General features: G+C 44.4%; 4 non-coding genes across 4 annotated transcripts; 1 reads left to right on the top strand and 3 right to left on the bottom strand.

The window, feature by feature from the left end:
* Window positions 1–1191: 1191 nt before the first annotated feature.
* Window positions 1192–1274, bottom strand: trnal-cag (transfer RNA leucine (anticodon CAG)). Its single transcript has one exon. It is a non-coding gene; the product is annotated as a tRNA-Leu (tRNA).
* Window positions 1275–5692: 4418 nt separating this feature from the next.
* Window positions 5693–5764, top strand: trnam-cau (transfer RNA methionine (anticodon CAU)). The gene has a single exon. It is a non-coding gene; the product is annotated as a tRNA-Met (tRNA).
* Window positions 5765–16060: 10296 nt separating this feature from the next.
* trnar-ucg (transfer RNA arginine (anticodon UCG)) lies at window positions 16061–16149 on the bottom strand. The gene is given in 2 exon segments: window positions 16061–16096; window positions 16113–16149. It is a non-coding gene; the product is annotated as a tRNA-Arg (tRNA).
* A 1862-nt stretch (window positions 16150–18011) lies between these two features.
* trnad-guc (transfer RNA aspartic acid (anticodon GUC)) lies at window positions 18012–18083 on the bottom strand. Its single transcript has one exon. It is a non-coding gene; the product is annotated as a tRNA-Asp (tRNA).
* Window positions 18084–24774: the final 6691 nt, after the last annotated feature.

Raw genomic sequence — 24774 nt, 5'->3', positions numbered from 1 at the left:
ATTCTCTGTCGGGGAGTCGGTACAGACTCGATGGGCAGAATGGTCTCCTTCAGCACTGTTAGGATTGTATGATTCTAAGGTCATTGGACTGTGTTAGAAATTCCCTGAGAAAAAAAATGGAAAGCTGTGTTTGAAGAACTGACAGCATTGGGTTTATTGTAGATTAAAAGTGTTTTACTGCAATATTATGAAAATACCTGGATCGTGTAAATAAATATTAGAGATATTTGTGGGGATCTCGAAATATGTTTTTGTTTCATCTTTGTAGATCATCCACTGTAAAGGGAAGGACAACATTGGCGAGCAAGAAAGGTGTACTGTGACTTACAAATACCGCCTAAAAGAAGTCAAAGCTCTGCTGGGATTTGAACTCAGGATCTTATCATACAAGCGCCTTAACCAACTAAACCAGCTTGATGCTTCGGCTTGTACAGCGGAAACTGGAAATGCGTTCCTGATCTGGCGGTATTTGTGCAAAAAGGGACACTACCAGATCTGGAACATATCTCTGCAAATAGAGATAGTTCACATTTCAGATGCAGACCTTTCACGGGAACGGCCGCTTCTCTCTCCACAGATGCAATGGGATCTCGGATAGATTCATGAAAGAAAAATAATTGAATCCCACAGTGGCCCATCGAGATTGCACCGATTTCCCTGAAAGCCTTTGAAACCCACCTTTCCCGACATTGAACAATCACATCAGAGGGAATCACACACATCACTCAGTGCAAATCTTCCGCTAAACATTGAGTGATTTATCGTGAGCTGGTTCGATTTATTGTTTTCAGACACACATCTAGTATAAAAGTAGCCGTGTTCAGGATGTCATTCACAAACACAGCTTTCTGCTCTGACGGCAGACGTTCTCCTTCTGTGGCGCAAGGTGATTTTTTAAAAACATACTTCATTCATGAGGGCTATGTGTGTCGCTGGCACGGGAATCATTTATTCTCCAAATTAATTATCTTTGTGTAATTGGTGACGAATTTCCTCTGGAGCCACTGCAGTGCGTGTGCACAAACACTGCTGTTCGGGAGGGAGTTCCTGGATTGTGAACCAGCCAGAGGAACGGCGATATCTTTCCAAGTCAGTGTGGCGTGGGTCTCTGAGTGGTCGTTGTTTCTCCGCATCTGCTGCCCGGTGAGAGATTTCTTGGTTTTGGATGGTGCCTCGCGAAGTAAAATTAGCTGTCAGGAGTGGGATTTGAACCCACGCCTCCAGAAGAGACTGCGACCTGAACGCAGCGCCTTAGACCGCTCGGCCATCCTGACGACATTTGCACAAGTGTAAGATCTCTGCACAAATCGAATTGAATTCCACCTTTATTGTTATTACTTTTAAAACGCGATGCGTTTTTCCATTTTCGAACGCCAGACAGAGGCCTGTATCTGAGTCCCATCCTTCCCCAAGCTGCCGGGAGGTGAGGAGTTTCTCATTGCTGCATTGCGCTGTTTTCTCAAATCAACAAAAACCCAATTCCCGCCCTATCTGTTCCTTGCACGAAGGTGTTGAGAGTGTCAGATCTGAGCAACGTGAAGTATCCAATTGGAGAGTAACATCCTGGCGACAGGAATATCTCTCCACAGCTACTTTCGGAGCTGCTGAATATTTCCAGCATGTCGTTTGTTCCTTCAGTTCATTCACTGAGAACACAATCCTGACTCTTGGGCGCAGCTCCAGACACAGCTTTTCTGTGATCTTCGCACTGTCTGTTTAGAGTTTGCACATTCTCCTCGTGTCTGCGTGGGTTTCCTCCGGGTGCTCCGGTTTCCTCCCACAGTCCAAAGATGTGCGGGTTAGGTTGATTGGCCAGGTTAAAAATTGTCCCTGAGATGCGTAGTTAGAGGGATTAGCGGGTAAATATGTGGGGGTAGGGCCTGGGTGGGATTGTGTTCGTTGCAGACTCGATGGGCCGAATGGCCTCCTTCTGCACTGTAGGGTTTCTATGATTTCTAAGTTCACTCTTCACTTTCCTGCATACATGCTTTAAAATCGACTCTTTTCACACTCAGCATCCTGCAGCATTGCCTTCAAACCTCACCCAACCCTCCACCCGCCCATCAGGGTCTCAGAGGTACAAGTGCGTCTTAGGAATTCACAAAAGCAAGGGGATCGCAGTGTTTGTGAGGGAATATAAAGGATTATTCCACACTCACACACACACACAGCCACAGCAGATGGTGAAATTCGACTGTTCGGAACCTCACTTCTCCAATAAACATTCCCCTATTCAGCTTGGGGTCTGATCTCGCAGGCATGATTTTCGGGATGGACATTCCAATCTGTGTGTCACGGGGCTGAGCAGAACATGTTTCCTGTCCAGTTAAACATCTGCACAGAACAGAAAACAAAATATTTTGGATGCTGGAAATAGGAAACACAAACAGGCAATGTTGGAAATGCTCAGCAGGTGAAGCAACATCTTTCTTAATGCTAAACAAGTTCCCGAAGCCCAGCCCAGCTCTACAGTTTAACTTTCTTTTCATGCACAATGGATGGTACATTCTATCATTTTGAACAATTATTTTTTTTAGATGAATTGTTATTCTAGTCGCCACAGCCTGAAAACCACTCCCAGCATTGTGGTCACCCTTGCATTTGTAAATTTGTAAATCAATTTTCTATTTTTAAAGGGATTATTAGAATTGTATCTACCATCCGCTCAGTTCGTTGCGAATGAGACGGAGAATTGGAGATATATTTGGATATTTTCCTCAGTCCAAATTTGAACAGAAGCATAAAGGAGGGAATCACGCACAGCACTTCATGAAACTCACCCGCAAAACATTGAAAAGTGACAGCGTTCAATCAAAGGATGGGCCTATTTATTCATTTGTTTTTCGCGGAGGATAGAAAACTTACAACAGTATGCAACTTGGGCAACATAACTGAGCATGGAAAAACACAATGGGACTGGGCAGGATAAGACGAAGTACAAATTAGATGTGCAATGTTGACTGGGTTGTGAGACGGAGCAGGGATACATGGCAGGGAGAAGGTACATACGAAAGTGGGAATGCTAAATGTTTAATGAGTACTGAACAACTCGAATGTGTAATGCAGACAGAAGGCTGGATATTCAATGGGTGCTGAGATAGGTGAATAGACTGGAATCTTGGCATGATAAAGGTGCAATAGGGATTAGAAAGGGTAAAGGCATACCCCTATTTTCTATCACCGCTCCTCGATCTTCTGACCAAAATGTGTTACTTTACACGTCCTTACATTGATTAAATTGAATCTGTCACGTGTCTGCCGATTCCACCAACCTGTCGATACCCTCATGACAACTATCAATATCTTCCTCACTAAATTTCGTAATATTTTCAAGTTTTGCATCATTGGAAAATTTTGAGATTGCAATCTGTACGCCCACATATAAGTCAGTAACATAAATCAAGAAAAGCAAGTTTCTCTCTCAATACCATTCACAATCAGAAATAAGTAAAGTTTTTTGTAACATGTGCTTTAACAAGTTTGTACTAATAATCAAACTGTGGCATAATCAAATTCTAACTATGCGAAACAACAATGATTCAAAATGCCACATGGTTCAAAATAAAATGCCCCCAGTACTAATACATTCACTTAAAAAGCAGTTTTGCTGATTTATCGGGATTCAAATTATGATTGCAGAGGAATGCAGCGTATTGGTATATTTCGAAATTAAATGGCCAACACATTTACTATTTCGAAATTCCTCTGTCCCAGGTTCAATATAATGTGAACAATCCTGGCCTGCTGTGTCCCTCTGTTGATGTCTAATCTTCAGTCTAATAGAGTATGCTGTCATCCACCATCCGCAACCCAGGCCAGTGACAGAACGGAAGAAATGCACATGAACAGTCGGTGTTGCAGAGGCAGATCCAACTGGAACTAATGATTGGATGTCAGCAGTAAATCCCAAAGAGAATTCAATATTAATGTACTTTCCCATGCAGTCGGCATAATTTGGAACTTGTTATTGTCTGGAGCAGTTGAGCCGATTAGCACTGCTGTATTTACAGGAAATCTAGATAATCAGAAGATGGAGAATGAATTTCAGAGATAAACAGATAATGTTGCATTGAAGATTTTGAATAGAGGATCGTGTGGAATCATGTACTAATCAGACCAAAAGGCCCGGTTTCAATTCGGTATATTCCAGGTAGAATGAGTACAGATTTGAAAAGTGTCTCAGACACAGCTAGATTTATAATGAATATCACACTCATATGTCGTCCCAGAGACAGAGCAATATTGAATGAGTCCAATGCTCATACATATAGAATCCTTAGAATGGATATAAGAAAGAGAGAGGCCATTCGGCCCTTTCTGTGCTGTTCTATACAAGAATAACTCATCTCGTCCCTTTCCCAGTCATTGCCTCGAAACCCTGCAAATCAGTTCTCCTCAGGCGCTAGTCCCATTCCCCTTTGACAACCCTGATTTGATGCTGGCGCTGCCACACTCTCAGGCAGTGCATTTCAGGCGCTAAACTCTCAGCACATCAAAAAATATCCTACTCTGCTGTGCCAATGGGGACTGTTTATTCTTCATGAGACAGGACCCACAAACCCACCACCGCTACCATCTAGAAGGACAGCGGCAGCGCATACATGGGGTCCCCAGTATCTCGAAGATTCACTCTAAGCCACTCCCCTTCCTGATTTGGAAATATATCGCCATTCCTTCCCTGTCACTGGGGCAAAATATTGGAACTCTCTCCCTAACACTGTAAGGCTAGCAGTGCTGTGGGTGTATCTGTACCTCAGGGACTGTTGTGGTTCAAGAAAGCAGCTTATTGTCAAGGTCAATTAGAAATGGGGAATGAATGCTGGCCGACCGAGTGAGCCCACACCTGACGTAAATAAACAAAACAAGTAAAATCTCGCAACCACAACCGGAGACTGACAGATACAGACCAAATCTCAATCACATACATCTGTTGGATACAAAATGAATTCGCCAATCACTCTCACGAACAAAGGATAGCATGCAGTCTATATTGGGCTTCATTTAACCATTTTCAGGTTAACCAGAGTTTTACACAAGAACAGGGAACATCTTAACACAACATACAACATGTTAACCCAACACTGAACATCAGAGACCAGAAAGATTTTATTTTGCCGAACAGAGAACATCTTTAAGTAGAATATGTTTACACAACAGGAAAAAAGTTCACAGAACTGGTGACATATCAACAGAACTGAAAAATATATTGACATGCAATGGATCCTATGTACACAGCCGGAAACACATTTACAACAACAGGGAAGCATCTGAAACAACAGAAAACAACTCGCAACAACAGAGAGAGCAGTTACACAGCAGAAAATATATTTACAACAGTGAAACACTGTACACAACAACAGTGAACATCTTTGAACATCAAAGAGCACAGTTACACAGTTGGAAATATATTTGCAAATATATCCTTGCAACACAAAATTCCTTTACATTAGTGGCCAATTCTCCAGTTCCGTGTCTTGCCGGTTCCGAGCAGATTTGTCTATCGTTACATATGTCCAGACAGTCTCTCTTGTTGATTCTGTCAGCGCCATTCTCTGTTCATTGCGTTCTTTACGTGACGTCGTGGAACTGTGCAGCCAGACTGAACCTCCTGACACTGGGGCTGATGTTAAACAATGTAGAAGTGAATATTTGACTGGCTACTTTGATAGGCAGTAGAATGTTGGCATACCGTAGCAGAGTGGCGCAGCGGAAGCGTGCTGGGCCCATAACCCAGCGGTCGATGGATCGAAACCATCCTCTGTTATTTCTATTCGCAACGATAACAAAGCCACTTGACGACAATCGCGAAACTTTTCTAGTGTTTGAGTGGAGATTACTGACAGGGGCTTGCGTCAGTTCCCTTTTCTGTTCAGTGCTTCAAACTGCAGCAGATCACTTTGACAAGCACACAAGCTGTCAAGGCTGTGAACATCCACCAGTACATATTCGTGACCTTGGTGCAGGGCAGAATTTGTGGATAATGTGAATCTTGGAAGCATTGTGAACTGTGAGAAGGATAGTGTGAATTTCAAAGAGGAGATTGACAAATTGTCGGAATGAGTGGACATGTTGCCGGTGAAATTCAAAGCAGAGAATTGTGAAGTGATTCATTCTCGTTGGAAGGTAATAGCGAAGCAATAAAAAGTACATGAAACAGCTGCAAATGAGGGCAGGAGCAGACGGAGCTGGTTGTGTTTGTGCTTATGTTATTGGACAGGGTCAGGACAGGTGGAGAGATGGTTTAATAAAGCATATTGAATTATATCCTTTATTGGTAGGGGCACAGAGTACAAGAGTAAGGAGGTTATGTTCAAATGGTGTCGAACACAAAACCATGCACAGCTGGAGTATGTCCAGTTCTGGGGCCACGATTTCGGAAGGATGTGAAGACATTGGAGAGAGCGCAGAAAAGGTTCACGAAAATGTTTGCAGAACTGAGGAACTTCACTATTGAGAAAGGTTTATAGACTTTGGAACTGTTTTCCTTGGGGAATTGAATGTTGAAAGGAGATTGGATAGAGGCACTAATTTTCCTGACACGTCTGGACAGAGTGGATAGGGACAAACTGTTCCCACTCGTGGAATGATGAAAAATGAGAGAGACCAGATTTAACATCATTAGCAAAGGAAGGAATAGAAACATGAGGAAAACATTTTTCACACAGCAAATACTTAATGTGTGGAATGCAATGCCGGAGAGTGCGATGGAGGCAGGTTCAATCGAAACATTCCATAAGGAATTTGACTGTTACTTAAAAAGGAAGAGTGTGCAGAATTACAGGGAGAAGGCGGAGATGTTCATTTTCTGTCAGAACATTAATACGTTCTCATTCGTCACTCATCACTGAATCGAGTTTGCACTGTTCTCTTGTCGTTTCTAAACAAGGAGAAGCGCAGCAATGGTTAAACGACAGAAGAGTTGGTGGTATGAATATAAAGGAGCAAGCCAATAATCTAAATATGTATCTAAAAAGGTGGCGAGGATGGCAGAACGATAAACAGCTGCCGCCCGAATAAAAAAAAACAAGAGTAAAATCAAAACCTGCAAAGAAACCTTGAGGCAAAATGGAGCTGAGTTTAACGCCTGAATTTATTTTACTCGGTGCTGAGTCTGGAAGGCTGTACAATGTTTCAATGAGATATGAGGTTCTGTTTCTGGAAATTACATTGAGTTTCATTGGAACATTGCAGGAGGCTTAGATGGAAAGATGGGCATAAAGCAAGGTGAAGAATTTAAATGACAGGAGAGTGTGATATCCGAGTGATGTTTGTCATCTGAACAGAGATATCATTTAATCTGGCCTATTTTAGAGACAGCGTTACAAGCAAAAGAACTGTTTGAAATAAATATATTGATAGAAATCAATCTTACACCTGGAATTTGTGTTTCGTGCTCTGAACAGTGAGGAGGGATAATGCAATTTATTACTCCAACAATTCTAATCCATTTTCTTGTTTCCTCATCAAACGATCGGCTCCCAATAGTGTTGACAGGGATTTCAAACATTTATGTCCCACTTCCTACAGTTTGTTCTCGTCCCTTCCCCTCCAGTACTGTGAATGTTTCCCCTTGTTCTCACCTTCTTCCCCACAATTCTTCTCATTCAATGCATAATCCTTTGTGATTTCTGCCAATTCTAGCTTGCTCCTACCACAAACACACTCACTTTCCCTTTCGCTGTGCTTTCTTTACTCTGAATTGAGCTTTCCCTCTGTACAGCTTTTCCCATTTCCCATCAACGAAAACAAATTTACCTGTCTCTCCTCAAGAGTTCCAAGGCCTCTAACATCCCTTCCAGATGAAAGGCCGATTACAATCATAGAATCCCTATAGTGCCGAAAGTGGCCATTCAGTCCATCGAGTCTTCGCTGACCATAATCCCACCGCAGAATTGTAACCCCATGTATTTACTCTATAGGCCGGCCTGACACATAAGAGACAATTTAGCATTGCTAATCCACCAAACCCGCACAGCTTTGGACTGTGGGACGAAACCAGAGTACCCAGAGGAAACCCACACAGACACGGGAAGAACGTGCAGACTCCACACATACAGTAACCCAAGCGGGGAATTAATCCCGGGTCCCTTTCCTCTTCCAAATTATGCAACTGCTTTTGCTGCTCACAACGTTACCTGTTCTGAATTGTGAAGACAAAACAAAGATTGAATACTCACCGTGTGCGATCCCTCCATTCATTTCAAAAGTGCTGCTCCACATTTGAGTTCTGGGCGGCTACCTTTTTCATTCTCCGCTTGTTTTCACAATGGTTTCTCTGTCTCTGGCCTTTTCTCGTGTTCCAAAGAAGCTCAGTGCACCACTCCTCGAGCCGTTGGTATCTTCAGTTGTTCTTTGACTGTTTTGTGTAGCCTTTCACCAAAAGTGCATTTAATTTCTCCTGTGGGAGGAAACTGGAGCATTCAGAGAAAACCCACGCAGACAGCGGGGCTGGGGGGAAATTCGAACTCCACACAAACTCCCACCCAAGGGCACAATCGAACCCACGTCCCTCGCGCCGGGAGACAGCTATGCTAACCACTGCGTCAACCTGTAAACCATGGGAGTGGGATGAAGTAAAATGCTCTTTAAATGAGGCAATATGGATTCGATGGGCCAAATGGAGTCCTACTACACCGTAAAAATTCAGTGGTTTGGGAATTTAAAACATTGTTTCATTGAATGGCGGAGCAGGCTTGAGGGACAATATGGTCTAAAGAGCAAAGAACAAAGCAAATTACAGCACAGGAACAGTCCCTTCGGCCCTTCACCGACTGATCTAAAACCCCCTACCCTTCCAGGGACCATATCCCTCTTTTCCCATCCTCGTCATGTATTTGTCCAGACACCCCTTAAAACTTACTATCGTACCTGCTTCCACGACCTCCCCGGCAGCGAGTTCCAGGCACCCACCACCCTCTATGTAAAACACTTGCCTCGTACAACTCCTTTAACCTTTAATAGGAACCTGAGGAAGTCTACTCCTGATCTGATACATTGTGCTGCTGTGTCCAGAAAGTAAAACTCATCCAATAATCTATTTCACATATCAGAATTCACTCCACAATCCGTGAACCATCAACTGTATACTCACTGACAAACACTGACTCGTGGTTAATCAATGTCTCAATCTTAAAATTCTCATCCGAGTCTTCAAGTCCCTCCATGTCCTCAGCTCTCGCTCCCTGTAATCACCTCAAGTCCATCAACCCTCTGAAACATCTGAGCTATTTTAATTCAGACCTTTTGAGCATCACTGATTCGATTCGCTCCCCCAGTGTTGGCCCTGCCTTGAGGGCCTCGGGTCTGGAATGCCCTCTCTGCCTCTTTCTTCTTTTCCTTCATCCTCCACTTTTATCGCCTTCCCTTTATTGACTTCCTCCTTTTCCCGTGGGATTTATCTTTTTCACACTCTGACTTTCTCCAGTCCTGTTTCCGTTTTAAAGTTGAACGTTTATTTGTAAGTCACAAGTAAAGCTTATATGAACACTTCAATGAAGTTACTGTGAAATTACTGTGAAATCAAGTACAATCAAGAGTTATAGTTGTACACCTGTAATTCCCACCGCGATTCCGCTTTAAGATTTGTTTACCCGCCGTCAGCTCTCTGATTTCTCATTGGTTTCAGCCCCGGTTCGAATTATATGACGCAATGACGCTCGGCTGGGGATGACACGGAGGAGGTCGACGAACAGCGCCGAATGATGAAGGATCAAGGAAAAGCCTTGCAGTAATGTTGTTCAATTGGCTGAAGTTGATGTCAATTGTAATGTGGGCGTGTGTTGAGCTGAGCAAATCGCTCTGCTATTTGTCAGAATATGTAGCGTCATTTTCATTGTTCCCTCACATTTCAAACGGGAATCCTGATTGGACAAAGCAGATGTCACTCAGTCAGCGCCGAGTCTCCATTGAATAACAGGGACGTGACTTTGATCAGAGAATAGGCCGATAGAGAAGGCGGGGATTACGGTGCACATCTAAGACACCGGGCTGAGCGGCAGCAAATGTCCAGCCAGCGGCCTCTGAATCATAGAATTCCTAGAATACAGAGGAGGCCATTTGATCCATCGACTGCACCGACCGCAATCCCACCCAGGCCCTAATCCCGAAACCCCACAGATTCTCCCGATTAACCCACTGACATTCGGGTCAATTTAGCATGGCCAAACAACCTAACCCGCAGACCTTTGCACTGTGGGAGGATAATAATGAACTGGAACAGCCGACAGAGAGATCCGCAGTGCATCCGAAGAGGAAAGAGTCGAATTGGACTCCTCCGGAAGGCCGCTGCCCTCGACTTGACATGTATGCCCAAGCCGTCAGGAGGTGCGTCAACACCAAATTCATCAGCCGCACTCACAAGACAGCCCCGAACATCACCCAAGCACAACGTAACGCCATCCACGCTCTCAAGACCAACCGCAACATTGTCATCAAACCAGCAGACAAAGGAGGGGCCATCGTCATACTGAACAGAACGGATTACTGCAAAGAAGTGTACCGACAACTCAACAACGAGGAACACTACAGACAGTTACCTGCAGATCCGACCAAAGAACACACCCGTCAACTCAACACTCTGATCAAGACCTTTGATCCGGACCTTCAGAACACCCTCCGTGCTCTCATCCCACGTACTCCCCGCGTTGGAGATCTCTACTGCCTCCCGAAGATACACAAGGCAAACACACCCGGCCGTCCCATCGTATCGGGCAATGGGACCCTGTGCGAGAACCTCTCCGGCTATGTCGAGGGCATCCTGAAACCCATTGTACAAAGAACCCCCAGCTTTTGTCGCGACACGACGGACTTCCTACAGAAACTCGGCACACATGGAGCAGTTGAACCAGGAGCGCTCCTCGTCACAATGGATGTCTCAGCACTCTACACCAGCATCCCCCATGACGATGGCATTGCTGCAACGGCCTCAGTGCTCAGCGCCAACAACTGCCAGTTTCCAGATGCAATTTTACATCTCATCCGCTTCATCCTGGACCACAATATCTTCACCTTCAACAACCAGTTCTTCATCCAGACACACGGAACAGCCATGGGGACCAAATTTGCACCTCAATATGCCAACATCTTCATGCACAGGTTCGAACAAGACTTCTTCACCGCACGGGACCTTCAACCGATGCTATACACTAGATACATCGATGACATTTTCTTCCTTTGGACTCATGGTGAACAATCACTGAAACAACTCTATGATGACATCAACAAGTTCCATCCCACCATCAGGCTCACCATAGACTACTCTCCGGAATCGGTTGCATTCTTGGACACGCGCATCTCCATTAAGGACGGTCACCTCAGCACCTCACTGTACCGCAAGCCCACGGATAACCTCACGATGCTCCACTTCTCCAGCTTCCACCCTAAACACGTTAAAGAAGCCATCCCCTACGGACAAGCCCTCCGAATACACAGGATCTGCTCGGATGAGGAGGATCGCAACAGACACCTCCAGACGCTGAAAGATGCCCTCATAAGAACAGGATATGGCGCTAGACTCATTGATCAACAGTTCCAACGCGCCACAGCGAAAAACCGCACCGACCTCCTCAGAAGACAAACACGGGACACAGTGGACAGAGTACCCTTCGTTGTCCAGTACTTCCCCGGAGCGGAGAAGCTACGGCATCTCCTCCGGAGCCTTCAACATGTCATTGATGAAGACGAACATCTCGCCAAGGCCATCCCCACACCCCCACTTCTTGCCTTCAAACAACCGCACAACCTCAAACAGACCATTGTCCGCAGCAAACTACCCAGCCTTCAGGAGAACAGTGACCAAGACACCACACAACCCTGCCACAGCAACCTCTGCAAGACGTGCCGGATCATCGACACAGATGCCATCATCTCACGTGAGAACACCATCCACCAGGTACACGGTACATACTCTTGCAACTCGGCCAACGTTGTCTACCTGATACGCTGCAAGAAAGGATGTCCCGAGGCATGGTACATTGGGGAAACTATGCAGACGCTGCGACAACGGATGAATGAACACCGCTCGACAATCACCAGGCAAGACTGTTCTCTTCCTGTTGGGGAGCACTTCAGCGGTCACGGGCATTCGGCCTCTGATATTCGGGTAAGCGTTCTCCAAGGCGGCCTTCGCGACACACGACAGCGCAGAGTCGCGGAGCAGAAACTGATAGCCAGGTTCCACACACACAAGGACGGCCTCAACCGGGATATTGGGTTTATGTCACACTATTTCACATAAATATTTCTGCTTTTTTCCTCCTGAGTCTTTATCATGCGATCCTAGAATCAGAATTTATGTCACACTATTTGTAACTCCCACAGTTGCGTGGACCTGCAGAGTTTCACTGGCTGTCTTGTCTGGAGACAATACACATCTTTTTAGCCTGTCTTGATGCTCTCTCCACTCCCATTGTTTTGTTTCTTAAAGACTGGATTAGTTGTAAGTATTCGCATTCCAACCATTATTCATGTAAATTGAGTCTGTGTCTTATAAGTTCTGTTTGTGAACAGAATTCCCACTCACCTGAAGAAGGGGCTCAGAGCCTCGAAAGCTTGTGTGGCTTTTGCTACCAAATAAACCTGTTGGACTTTAACCTGGTGTTGTTAAACTTCTTACTGTGTTTACCCCAGTCCAACGCCGGCATCTCCACATCATGAGGATAATAGAGCATGGGGAGACAGTGCAAACTCCACACAGAAAGTGATCCGAGGCCGGAATTGAATCAGCGTCAACATTAAGGCACTGGTGGAACTAGCAGCATTCAGTTAAATGACTTTTTTAAAAATACGTTTATGAGCTAACAAGGAGCAAGTTACACATATGAGATTCAGTAATTGAGTCAAACGAGCGATTATGACTGTTCAACACATATGCTGATATTTTGAACGGATTATTATTGCTTTTAAGGACGATTGTTCACTTTGGCTAAAAGCAGTTTACTGCGAGGCACCGCGGTCAAAAGACTATTATCTCTGACTAATGATGCAGCCATATTTCGAGGGAATAATTGAACCTTGTGATCAGTTAAAGCTTCGGGTGGAAGGAACGTTTCGAACACTTAATCATATTTCAGGTTTGACTGGCTTATTCGCTGTCCGCACGAGATGTTCTGGTGCCCAGCCATGGTGCCATGGGTTAGTCTGTTTAGACAGTGACCTTTAAGGGAACGCGTGAGAATGTTTATTTGAACTCTGGGCTGAGCATTTTACTCGGCAATCAGGGAGTGGGTTCAGCCAAGATAGGAGTCAACCTCCAGATCATGGATTCGGATCTGGAATATGGATTTGTGTTTGAATATTCACCCCTCAAGCCTGTCCAAACTTCATCTTGTGTCCAAACTTCATCTTGTTTCTGTGAATCTCAAAATAACAACGAAACATCAGTTTACCCTCAATAAAGGGGCAGGGAAAATGGATCATCAACGAGGAAGGAACTCGAACCCACGCGTGTAGAGCACAATAGGTTAGCAGTCCATCGCCTTAACCACTCGGCCATCTCATCATACAATGGTAACCTTTCTGATCACCTCTTGTGATTTTAACACATGGGACAAAGAACACATTTCTCCTGCAGGATCATGTTGTTTCTGTACGTTCCCATTAATTTTGGTTCGCTCTTACTCTTTCATTCGATGTGAATCCCGATAAAGTATAGAGGGAGGCAGTTCCCTTCTCTGGTCCCTGTCCCTCACCGAACTCACCAGATGTAAAATATCGCCAAATGCTGTGAGCTTGTGGTGCAACGGTAGCGCGCGTCTAACTCGATGTCAGAATGGTAGTGGGTTCAAATCACGTCAGGCTCGTGGAGCTTTTCTGCATCAGCCTTTGGATTTTGCATTTGTTGATTGTTCCAGAAATGAAAAACCTCAAAACTGTGATAGGAATGAAATTTTAGGGATACTTCCGGTTCGCATGCTCAGTACTTGTTTGCACACTTTTACATTTGAACAACGTGTCAGGGATTTGATTCGGACATTGCTTGTAAAGTTAAGGCAAGGTACACAGTTCCAAATGTTTCTCGGTGTCATGAAAGGGGATAGCTAACTGGTGGTGATTTAAACGAAGGAGTCACACCTCAGGCGAGGAGCAAGGCTGAGAAGCCGTGGCCTTCATGAAAAATCCCAATCGATACAAGAATTGCAGCGAGCTTTTGGCTGAATAAGCTGTCCAGCCACATAGAAAGAAAGAAAGAAACCCTACGGTGCAGAAAGAAGCCATTTGAGGCCATCGAGTCTGCACCGACCACAATCCCACCCAGGCCCTACCCCCATATCACTAATTTTTTACCCGCAAACCCCTCTAAGCGAAGCATCTCAGGACATTGAGGGACAATTTTAGCATGGCCAATCAACCTAACGCGCACATCTTTGGACTGTGGGAGGAAACGCACGCTAGACACAAGAAGAATGTGCAAACTCCAGGCAGACAGTGACCCAAGCCGCGAATTGAACCCAGATCCCAGGAGCTGGGAAGCAGCAGTGCTAACCACTGTGCTACCGTACCGCCCACATAAAAACCCTACAGTGCAGAAGGAGGCCATTCGGCCCATCGAGTCTGCACCGACCACAATCCCAACCCCCACATATTTACCCGCTAATCCCTCTAACCTACGCATGTTAGTATTCTAAGGAGCAATTTTTAACCTGGCCAATCAACCTAACCCGCACATCTTTGGACTGTGGGAGGAAACCCACGCAGACACGAGGAGAATGTACAAACTCCACACAGACAGTGACCCGAGCCGGGAATCGAACCCGGGACGCTGGAGCTGTGAAGCAGCAGTGCTAACCACTGCGCTATCGTGCCGCCACATGAGGCAAAGAGTAAGGATAATGAGACTGAATTTCATTTCTCACAATCTGTTTTCGACCAAGCGGTTGAGGAAATTGGGCAGCAGCCGAATGTTTCTATTTGATGTGAGCGAGAATATGACAGCAAGAGGATGGTTTCAATCCAGCGACCGCTGGGTTATAGGTCCAGCGCCCTTCCGCTTTGCCAGTCTGCTCCGGAATGTCACCCGCGTCCTGCCTATTCCTGCTGCGTGGGAGAGAGGAAACTATTCATTGTATTTTTATTTCAAATAAGATTCACGTGTTGGGCGGATCACCCTGGCTGGACAATAACACGTAACATCACGCCGACTGTAACAGACAGAGAAAGACACACAGAAACTCAGTAAGAGACTGTCAGGACACACACACAATGACAGACAGAAAATATTCCGAGCAAACCAGCAAGCTACTGAGATGGAAAAACTGATTATGTATGAAACGGGGTTTTTTGTTCCACAAAGATAGGCCCTGTTTTGAAATGCATTTCCTTTTGCGTAACTGTGCTCTCTCCTGTGTAGCTGTTCTCTCTGTTGTGGAACTGGGATCTTCACTGTGGTTGTATCACATTCTTCCCTGTTGTGTAGGCGTGTTCCCGGTTGTGTAAATGCGATCCGTATTGAGCAGAAGTTTTCCCTCTCATGTAAAGGTTTCCTGTTGTGTGAAATGTTCTCTGTTGTTCTGTGAAGATGTTTTCTGTGGAGAAGCAGCCGTCGGGACTTTCAAGGCCGCCATTACAGAGACTTGCTTTCAGTTCCAGACTTAGATTGGCTGAATGGCCTACTCCTGTTTCTGTTTTCTATCCATGTTTCTCTGTATTAAATCAGGGAATTTAAATTTGTTGGGATTTACTCCGTGTCCCCAAAAGTTAGTACGGGTCTCTGGATTACCAGCCCAGTGGCATGATCTTTCATCCCTGTAAACAAAATCAGTTCATTCAGCTCATTATTAAACCTCTTCCGAGCAGATTGGAATTCCCTCCACAGAATTTCATTAAACCGATTGAAACAAAGCATTTGCTTCTCGTTGAGAAAATCAATAATTTATCCAATTCAAACAGATACTGTGGAATTGTTCGGAGGTAAAATTATTAGCATGAGTCTGAATTTAATTGACAAGATAACAAGGAAATGTATTCTGAGAAAGAGCGCTGCAATGTTCGGAAGCAAAAGTGGACTTCATCTGACACGAAAGAACGAGGTTGCCAGGAAGATGCACCAGATTTCTATATAAAGCAACCGCGACAGGATTCGAACCTGCAATCTTCTGATGCCACCATGAGAAATACCGAAGTCAGACGCCTTATCCATTAGGCCACGCGGTCAACTGATGGATACTGCCGCTGACGTTAGCATCGTGTGAGTAAGTACAGTGACAATGTTATTTTTCATTCGATTCGAAGATGATCGACAGATTCCCAGGTCCCAGAAAATACAAGGGAATGCTCCAGCAATGTACGTAATATTTTTCGACATCGAAATAGCCTTTTACTCTGTGAGTCGTGAAGATACATGGAGCGTGAGGAATGGAGCATTAGTGTATGATTACAAGAACAGCAAGGCAATGTTGGAGCTGTACAAAAATTTGCTGAGGCCACAATTGAAGTACTGATTGCAGTTCTGGTCAAATCACTATAGGAAGCATATGATTGCACTGGAGAGGGTGAAGAGGCCATTCACCTGGATGTTGACTGGAAGGGAAACTATTTAGGCTCGGGTTGTTTTCTTTAGAGCAGGGAAGGCTGAGGGGAGACTTGATTGAGGTGTATAAGATTATGAGGGTTATGGACAAGGTGGATAGGAAGCAGCTGTTCCTCTCAATTTCAGTTTTGATAACAAGGGGTAGTATTTTAAGTTGAGGGACAGGAGGTTTAGATGGGATTTGAGGGACACATTTTTTTCATCCAATGCTTGGTGAGAGTCTGGATTGCGATGCCTGGGAAGATAGTCGAGGCAGGAAAATGTCACTAAGTTTACAAAGTATGTGGATGAACACTTGAAATGTCATAATTTTCAGGACTATGGGCCACGTATTGGAAAGTAGGATTGGTGTAGATTTAATGTAGGTTTCTCGGTGCAGACTTGATGAGTTGAGGCGCCTCTTCTGCATTGCATGACTCTCACTATTATCCTCAGACTTGGCTGTTCACTGACATGTGTAACCATCCTCTGCCAACTCCACAATCACATGCAGTCAGTGACTCTCACCAAGTGAAAAACACAAACTCCATTCAGTAAAACCTGCAGCCAAACAAGTTTGTGACTTTGTCCCATTCTCTTTTTCATTTTCCTCACTGCAATACTGCACCTGTCAACAAGCACCTTACCCACAAGCCTGGAGATAATCAAAGGAAGGACAGGAAATTATTCGACCGGCCCAAGATCACTGAGCATTCCTCCTGAGAAGCAGATGAGACTTTGGTTTGTAACATTCAGAAAACTAAAGATCATTTCCAACATTCCTGACTCGGAAACGCCCCTTGAAACAGCTCCATAAAGAACTAACTGAAGGGTTACAAATTAATTGGAAAAGTCAAACCCCTCCCAGCTTCACACAGAACACTGACCATCGGAACACAAAAGTCATTTCCCACGTTGTCTGATCATTGAGGTACAGGTATCTCCTCCTGCCTGTCTACATTCGGTGATGGAACTTTTTTTCAAACAACTGCTGAAATTGCGAGCTCGAGTTTCTCATGGGATTATAAAGGTGGGTATATTGAATGGTGCTGGACTATTCACCCCTCAAGCCTATCAAACGCTGTGTCCAAATACCTTCTCCAATGCCTTCACAACCTTCGTCAAATGTGGTGCCCAGAAGCGGTTGCAGTACTCAAGATGAGGCCTATCTGGGGTATTTAAAAGCTCAACATGACCTCCATATGCATGTATCCAATCGACTATTCAGACAACTTAGGAAAATATTTGCTTCATTAACTGCTCTCTCAAGATGATCTGCCACCTTCAAGGACCCCACCCAAACATTGGCATCGCTACATCAAATGTGAGCCAAAATGCCGATGAATTGAACGAACGTTGATCTCAGGTCACGAAACGTGTCCGTAAAAATGTAAGGATTTGCATTTTTGAGTGCTTCTTTCCTTGACAGTCTTTATTTTCTATTTTCAAAGCCAGAGAGCAACACAGGTTGTTCAACAACAACTTGACATAACAAAAATGCGATAAACTCCTCGTCGGGGAATTGAACCCCGGTCTCCCGCGTGACAGGCGGGGATACTAACCACTATACTAACGAGGAAATGATGATTTGCGCATTGTACACTTGCCACTTACACTTTCAGAGCGACAACTGAGTTCTGACGAGATCAGTTCTTTTCCGCAATTCGGAGGACCATTTAATGCAGCAAACAGCGGTTTTAACCAACCGACTTTTGGATTACCAGGAAAGAGAATGAGATGGATGCATGAAAAAAACAAGAATCAGGTGGAGACAGAAAGGCGCGTTTGCCGTTCATTTCAAACTGCATGTTCTTATTAATTCTGGAGGAAAGACGGCGTGTCTTGAAACTTGAACATGCTGGACAATCTCAGCTGGTCTCTCTCCACAGATGCTGTCAGACATGCTGAGATATTTGTTGTTTCAGATTCCAGCATCGGAAGTATTTTGCTTTTATCTCTAAAAACGTCTTTTTCTCCAACCCGCTGGAACTTACAAAGTGCTTTACAGCTCAGATGCTTTTCTTTAATTCTATTGTCTTCTGTCTTGCCCGAGGTAGGTGCGGATTGAGCAAAAACGGAAATTATCATCCCCAATCTCACATAATCGTGGAAAGATTATTTCTGTGGCTTTTACCGTCTCATCAGTTGTTTGATATTGTTTCATTTGTTCAAAGCTGCCTCAGTTAAAATCTTATCAGGGCATATCTCTGTGAGCCACTGGAAAATGAATCAAGTTTCCAACCCGATTCTGAACTCATGAAGTTGTAATTAATTATTCTGTGTCTCCGATGATAATTTTAAGAAGCTCAAATAAAGCTCTACTGTCCATGGTTCGGCCACGGATTCGAAAACAAAACAGATTTCCAAGCAGTGTCTGCAACATAGAACCACATAATCCCTGCAGCGCAAACGCAAGCTTTTCGCCAGAGTCTGATGTGATCTGATCAGTTGTTTCATTTGAATTGATTTGATTTGATTTATTTTTGTCACATGTATCAGCCATACAGTGAAAATTATTGCTTCTTGTGCGCTCTACAGACAAAACATTCCGTTCTTAGGGAAGGAAACGAGAGAGTGCAGAATGTAGTGTTACAGTCATAGATAGGGTGTCGAGAAAGATCAACTTAATGCAAGGCAAGTCCATTCAGAAATCTGACAGCAGCAGGGAAGAAGCTGTTCTTGAGTCGGTTGGTACATGACCTCTGGCTTAGGTATCTTTTTTCCCGACTGAAGAAGGTGGAAGAAAGAATGTCCGAGGTGCGTGGGGTCCTTAATTATGTTGGCTGTTTTGCCGAGGCAGCGATAAGTGTCGACAGAGTCAATTGATGGGAGGTTGTTTTGCGTGATGGATTGGGCTACATTTATAACATGTTGTAGTTCCTTGCGGCATTCGGCAGAGCAGGATCCGTACCAAACTGTGATAGAATCAGAAAGAATGCTTCTTTGTTGCATCTGTAAACGTTGGTGAGAGTCATAGCTGACATGCCTAATTTCTTTTGGGAAGAAGTTCCTTTGTTTTGGGAATGGAAAGTAACTTGCCTGACTGGGAATCGAACACAGGCCACGGCGGTGAAAGTGCCGAATCCTAATCACTAGACCATCGGAAAGTGCGTGCGGCCTCACCAAGCTGCAGTATTGTCTTCCAATCGGGCACCACTTCCGCAGTCAAGGGCACTGAGCCTCCGATCTTCGGTTGTCTTCAGGACACACGACAAAGCAGAATCGCCGAGCAGAAACAGACAGGCAAGTTCCACATGCATGAGCAAAGCCTCAACTGGGATCGTGGGTTCAAGCCACAGGACACACAACCCTCACCATACACTCTGAATTTGAAAAATCCTTCATACTCTCCTGATCTGAGAGAATTCACACCTCTTTAACCGGTGATTATCCCTCTCTCCACCTTTGCTCTCTATGTCTTTAACGAATTGATTCCCTGAAAAGTCTCGCATTCTAACCATTATTCACACTCCAATCTGTAATTATCGTCCTATTGTGTTTGTGTCTATCGATGTCGTGTTTGTCAACCTCCCTCAACTCATCTGATGAAAGAGCAGCTCTCCTAAAGCTCGTGATTCCAGCTTTAACCTGGTGTTGTGAGAATTCTTATTGTGTCCACCTTTTCAACGCCGGCACTTCCACATCAACACGAGTGCGAGCAGATCATCTGTTGAGCGAATAGGGAAATAGATCAGAATTGTCGGTGTGATGTGTTCCATTATCCGTCCTCACGCAGTCCAGGTATATACCAACTATCAACGACACGTATGAGAGGGTAAGATACATTATTCTCTCCCCTTCTCTGGTCCATTTTATCGAAATGATTTTTTTCAAAATCTTCCACTAATTTAAAGCCCAGCATCAGGCCACCCCTCAGCCTTGTCATTATAAGAAAAGAAAGATGCAAGCAGTCAAAACTTTACCAGGTCTTTCCTTTGTTCTCAATGACACTACTTTTTATGGGCTATGGGTGTCACCTGCAGGACCAACATTTGTTGCCTTTCCCGAATTGCCCTTCAACTGAGAGTGGCTTACTCGGCCATTTCAGAGGGCAAGTAAGAGTCACCCACATTCCTCTGTGTCTGGAGACAGATGTACGCCAGACCAGGCAAGGCGGGCAGACTTATTTATCTAAAGTGCACTGGTGAACCAGATGAAGTTTTATAACAATCGACGGTAGTTTCAAGGCGGCCGTGACTGAGACCAGTTTTTCAATTCCAGATTGATCAAATCAGTGAATTTAAATTTCACCAGCTGCCATGGTAGAATTCACTCCACGTCCGCAAGTATTAGTGCTGGCCGCAATTATTGGACGATTTTTAAAAGAAACATCGATTTGTTTGCAAAATTCTCTAATCTCTGAATATATTCCACCAATTTATCGCTCGTGTTTAGAATCCTTGACAAAGTGACCACTTAATCCAGAAATTTTGAAATCAATTCTAACTTGGAATTTCCATTGATGTCTTATTGTTCTCAAAAACCTCTTTCACTAACGTTCCAATGACTATTCCTCCCTCCGTTTCACCTGCTCCTTCCATTTCCAAACTGTTCTCACCAGGACTAGCGGACGCCCAGCTTGTTGCAATTTGTTTGAATGAACACGATATCATATAATCGAAGCAGCATTTTGAAATTCTCATTCATTCAACGTATTCTGGTGACTTGCTTTTCTTATGTTTTATGTGCCATTACATAAGAATCTTACTCTGACATGAGACCATGTTTTGCTCTTTTGCTGCGATGTTTCTTTCCTCTCACGCCATGATTTTTCTCATGGAATTTACAGCACAGAAGCCATTCGGCCCATCTTGTAGATGCTAGGTCAGAACACACTGGTGTCCATTGCAATACCAACTTCCTGCTCCCGGCCCACAGCACAGATCCAGATCTTTATAGAAAAAAGACCACTGAAAATTACGATTCATTCTCATGGGCTGCCCTGGAAGAACTAATTAAACATTTCAAAGGGAACCACTGCGAACACGTTTCTGCCCTGCGCGTGGAATCCATACTGGGTGTCGAGATCAACACCTTAACTGCTCGGCCACGAAAGAGGTTTGGCTGTTAGAATGATTTACCCACCTCAGAAATATTTGTAGTAACTTCAATAGGCAGCTAGATTATGCAGAGCAGTGTGTGAGCTGAAATCTGTTCGTCTCCCTCTTTTTGGTATCTTTTTCTTTGAAAGTCCCACATGGCAGGTTGGTTAAGAAGGTTAAGGCTCATGGGATACAAGGAGAAGTGGCTAGATGGGTGGAGAACTGGCTTGGCCATAGGAGACAGAGGGTAGTGGTCGAAGGATCTTTTTCCGGCTGGAGGTCGGTGACCAGTCGTGTTCCGCAGGGCTCTGTACTGGGACCTCTGCTATTTGTGACGTATATAAATGATTGGGAAGAAGGTGTAAATGGTGTAATCAGCAAGTTTGCGGATGACACGAAGATGGCTGGACTTGCGGATAGCGAAGAGCATTGTCGGACAATACAGCAGGATATAGATAGGCTGGAAAATTGGGCGGAGAGGTGGCAGATGGAGTTTAATCCGGATAATTGCGAAGTGATGCATTTTGGAAGAAATAATGTAGGGATGAGTTATGCAATAAATGGCAGAGTCATCGGGAGTATAGAAACACAGAGGGACCTAGGTGTGCAAGTCCACAAATCCTTGAAGGTGGCAACACAGGTGGAGAAGGTGATGAAGAAGGCATATGGTATGCTTGCCTTTATAGGACGGGGTATCGAGTATAAAAGCCTCCACTGATGATGCAGCTGTATAGAACGCTGGTTAGGCCACATTTGGAGTACTGCGTCCAGTTCTGGTCGCCGCACTACCAGAAGGACGTGGAGGCGTTAGAGAGAGTGCAGAGAAGGTTTACCAGGATGTTGCCTGGTATGGAGGGTCTTAGCTATGAGGAGAGATTGGGTAAACTGGGGTTGTTCTCCCTGGAAAGACGGAGAATGAGGGGAGATCTAATAGAGGTGTACAAGATTATGAAGGGGATAGATAGGATGAATGGTGGGAAGCTTTTTCCCAGATCAGAAGTGACGTTCACGAGGGGTCACGGGCCCAGGGTGAGAGGGGCGAAGTATAACTCAGATATCAGAGGGATGTTTTTTACACAGAGTGTGGTGGGGGCCTGGAATGCGCTGCCAAGTCGGGTGGTGGAGGCAGGCACGCTGATATCGTTTAAGACTTACCTGGATAGTCACATGAGCAGCCTGGGAATGGAGGGATACAAACGATTGGTCGAGTTGGACCAAGGAGCGGCACAGGCTTGGATGGCCGAAGGGCCTGTTTCCTGTGCTGTACTGTTCTTTGTTCTTTGTTCTTTGTTCTTTGATTGAGAATTAATTTATTAGTTGAGAGACTTTTAGTTCATTTCAATATTTTTTTTCAGTATATAGAAATTGAAGCCGAATTTAACGTCCGAAAAAAATAAAATTGAAACATTTAAATCAATTTCATTTCATGAGCGGCAAATATTGCGTTCGAACTGTTTGTGCCCACATGCTTTGAAACGCAAGAGACAGTGGATAAAGTTCTAAATAAATGATCAAATCAAAAGACGGGAATCGAACACGGGTCAACTGTTTGGAAGGGAGCTATGCTCACCACTATATCACTATCACTTGCTCTACTTCAGGGCTCGTCATTTCCATTAGATATAATTACAGAACTACCTGAGTTGCTGATTTCATCACACACCAGGCGTGTCCATAGCACAGTTTGGAAACTGAACTTGGCTTGCATCGTATTTCCGGACTGTTTAACTTACCTTTTTTACTGTTGTTTCTGACTGAGAACTCATGGATTGAGGCCTGTTGTTGCATTGAAACATTGAAGCAAATTGAAGCTGGATTTTCCGTTCGTAATTCATTGATACTAAGGATATTCAGTGAATTTAGTTTTAGGAGTGACCCGCTTCTGTTCTGAATGCGATTGCTCATTAAATGAGTCACCACTGTGATGGTCAGGAACTGGCACTCGGTCAAATGCTCGCACAGTCACCACTGCACCACCATCGCTCACCTGACTCTGCCACTCCCTCTGTTTTTACGGAATGAACAAACAAGCAACGAAGTGGCATAGAAATCAGAGATTATGGAATCCAATAGCCGACATTGCATTTCTGGGAGTCTTATATTTTCCATAGATCGGGGTGAGCAGGATCGCCCAATCAGAAAGCAGATCTCTGGAACATGGAATTTGATTAATATCATGTTTTGCAGTCATTTTAGTCGGTAAGAACCATGTTGATTTGATTTCACTCCAATCCAAAAGGGTTCTGAATGAATCGCGACCTTGTTGCACAACTCGCGTTCAGCCAGAGATGGCAGCAGTGAATAATAAATTGGATTTACTGTTTGCGTCAAGACATCTGGACAGGAATGGAGCTACTGTTGCCGCGGAGCTGGCCAAGCAATATCCTGACCAACTGCACCCGCTCCAAATAGATTCGTAAAATTACTGAACAAATCTATGACAGTCTCTAAAAGCATTGTATTAACACCTTTTAAATAATCAATTTGCTGTAACTAATTCAATATGAACCGTTTCAATGTCAGCCCTATTCAAGGCCAGTTCTTAAACAGGCATTAACTGCTTAGAAGTTGTAATGCAATCAGAGAACAGTCATCAATATTCTCAGAGAAGTGAAATTGCGGCCCCGAACTTCACAGAAAATCTACAGTACAGAAAGCCATTCGACCCATCGAGCCTGTGCCAACAACAATCCCATGCAGGCCCTATCCCAGTAACCCCACGTATTTAACACACTAATACTCTTGATACTAATGGACAATTTAACATGACCATTCCACCTCGCCCGGCACTAATGTTCATGGCGGAACGACCGATTCTGGAAAGGCAAAATCTGCCACTAATGCCGCAAATGAAGCTGACGTCTGTTTTGGAGCTTCTGAAACCACATGTTTTCATGGTGGCAAACCTCTACCCAAAGCTAGTGTCCTGATTTGAATCGATTGCCAGCTCGAATTTCTCATTTGGATGAAGAATATGGAATGGTGCTGGACTATTCAGCCCTTAAACCTGTGGAACTCTGAGTCTTACCTTCACCTTGGTCCGTGAACCTTAAAATAAGTGATCAGTTTACCGTCAATCAGTCAATGGGGAAACAGAGTTTTAAATGTCATAACAATAAAGATGGAATTCAAATCGATTTGTGCAGAGATTTTACACTTTGGCCGATAGTCTGGGTGGCCGAGCGGTCTAAGGCGCTGAGTTCACGATTTGTTTCTTCGCGAGGCACC

Source organism: Mustelus asterias, unplaced genomic scaffold (assembly GCF_964213995.1).
Source record: "Mustelus asterias unplaced genomic scaffold, sMusAst1.hap1.1 HAP1_SCAFFOLD_35, whole genome shotgun sequence".
Taxonomy (NCBI): Eukaryota; Metazoa; Chordata; class Chondrichthyes; order Carcharhiniformes; family Triakidae; genus Mustelus; species Mustelus asterias.
This window is presented reverse-complemented; position numbering and strand designations above follow the sequence as displayed.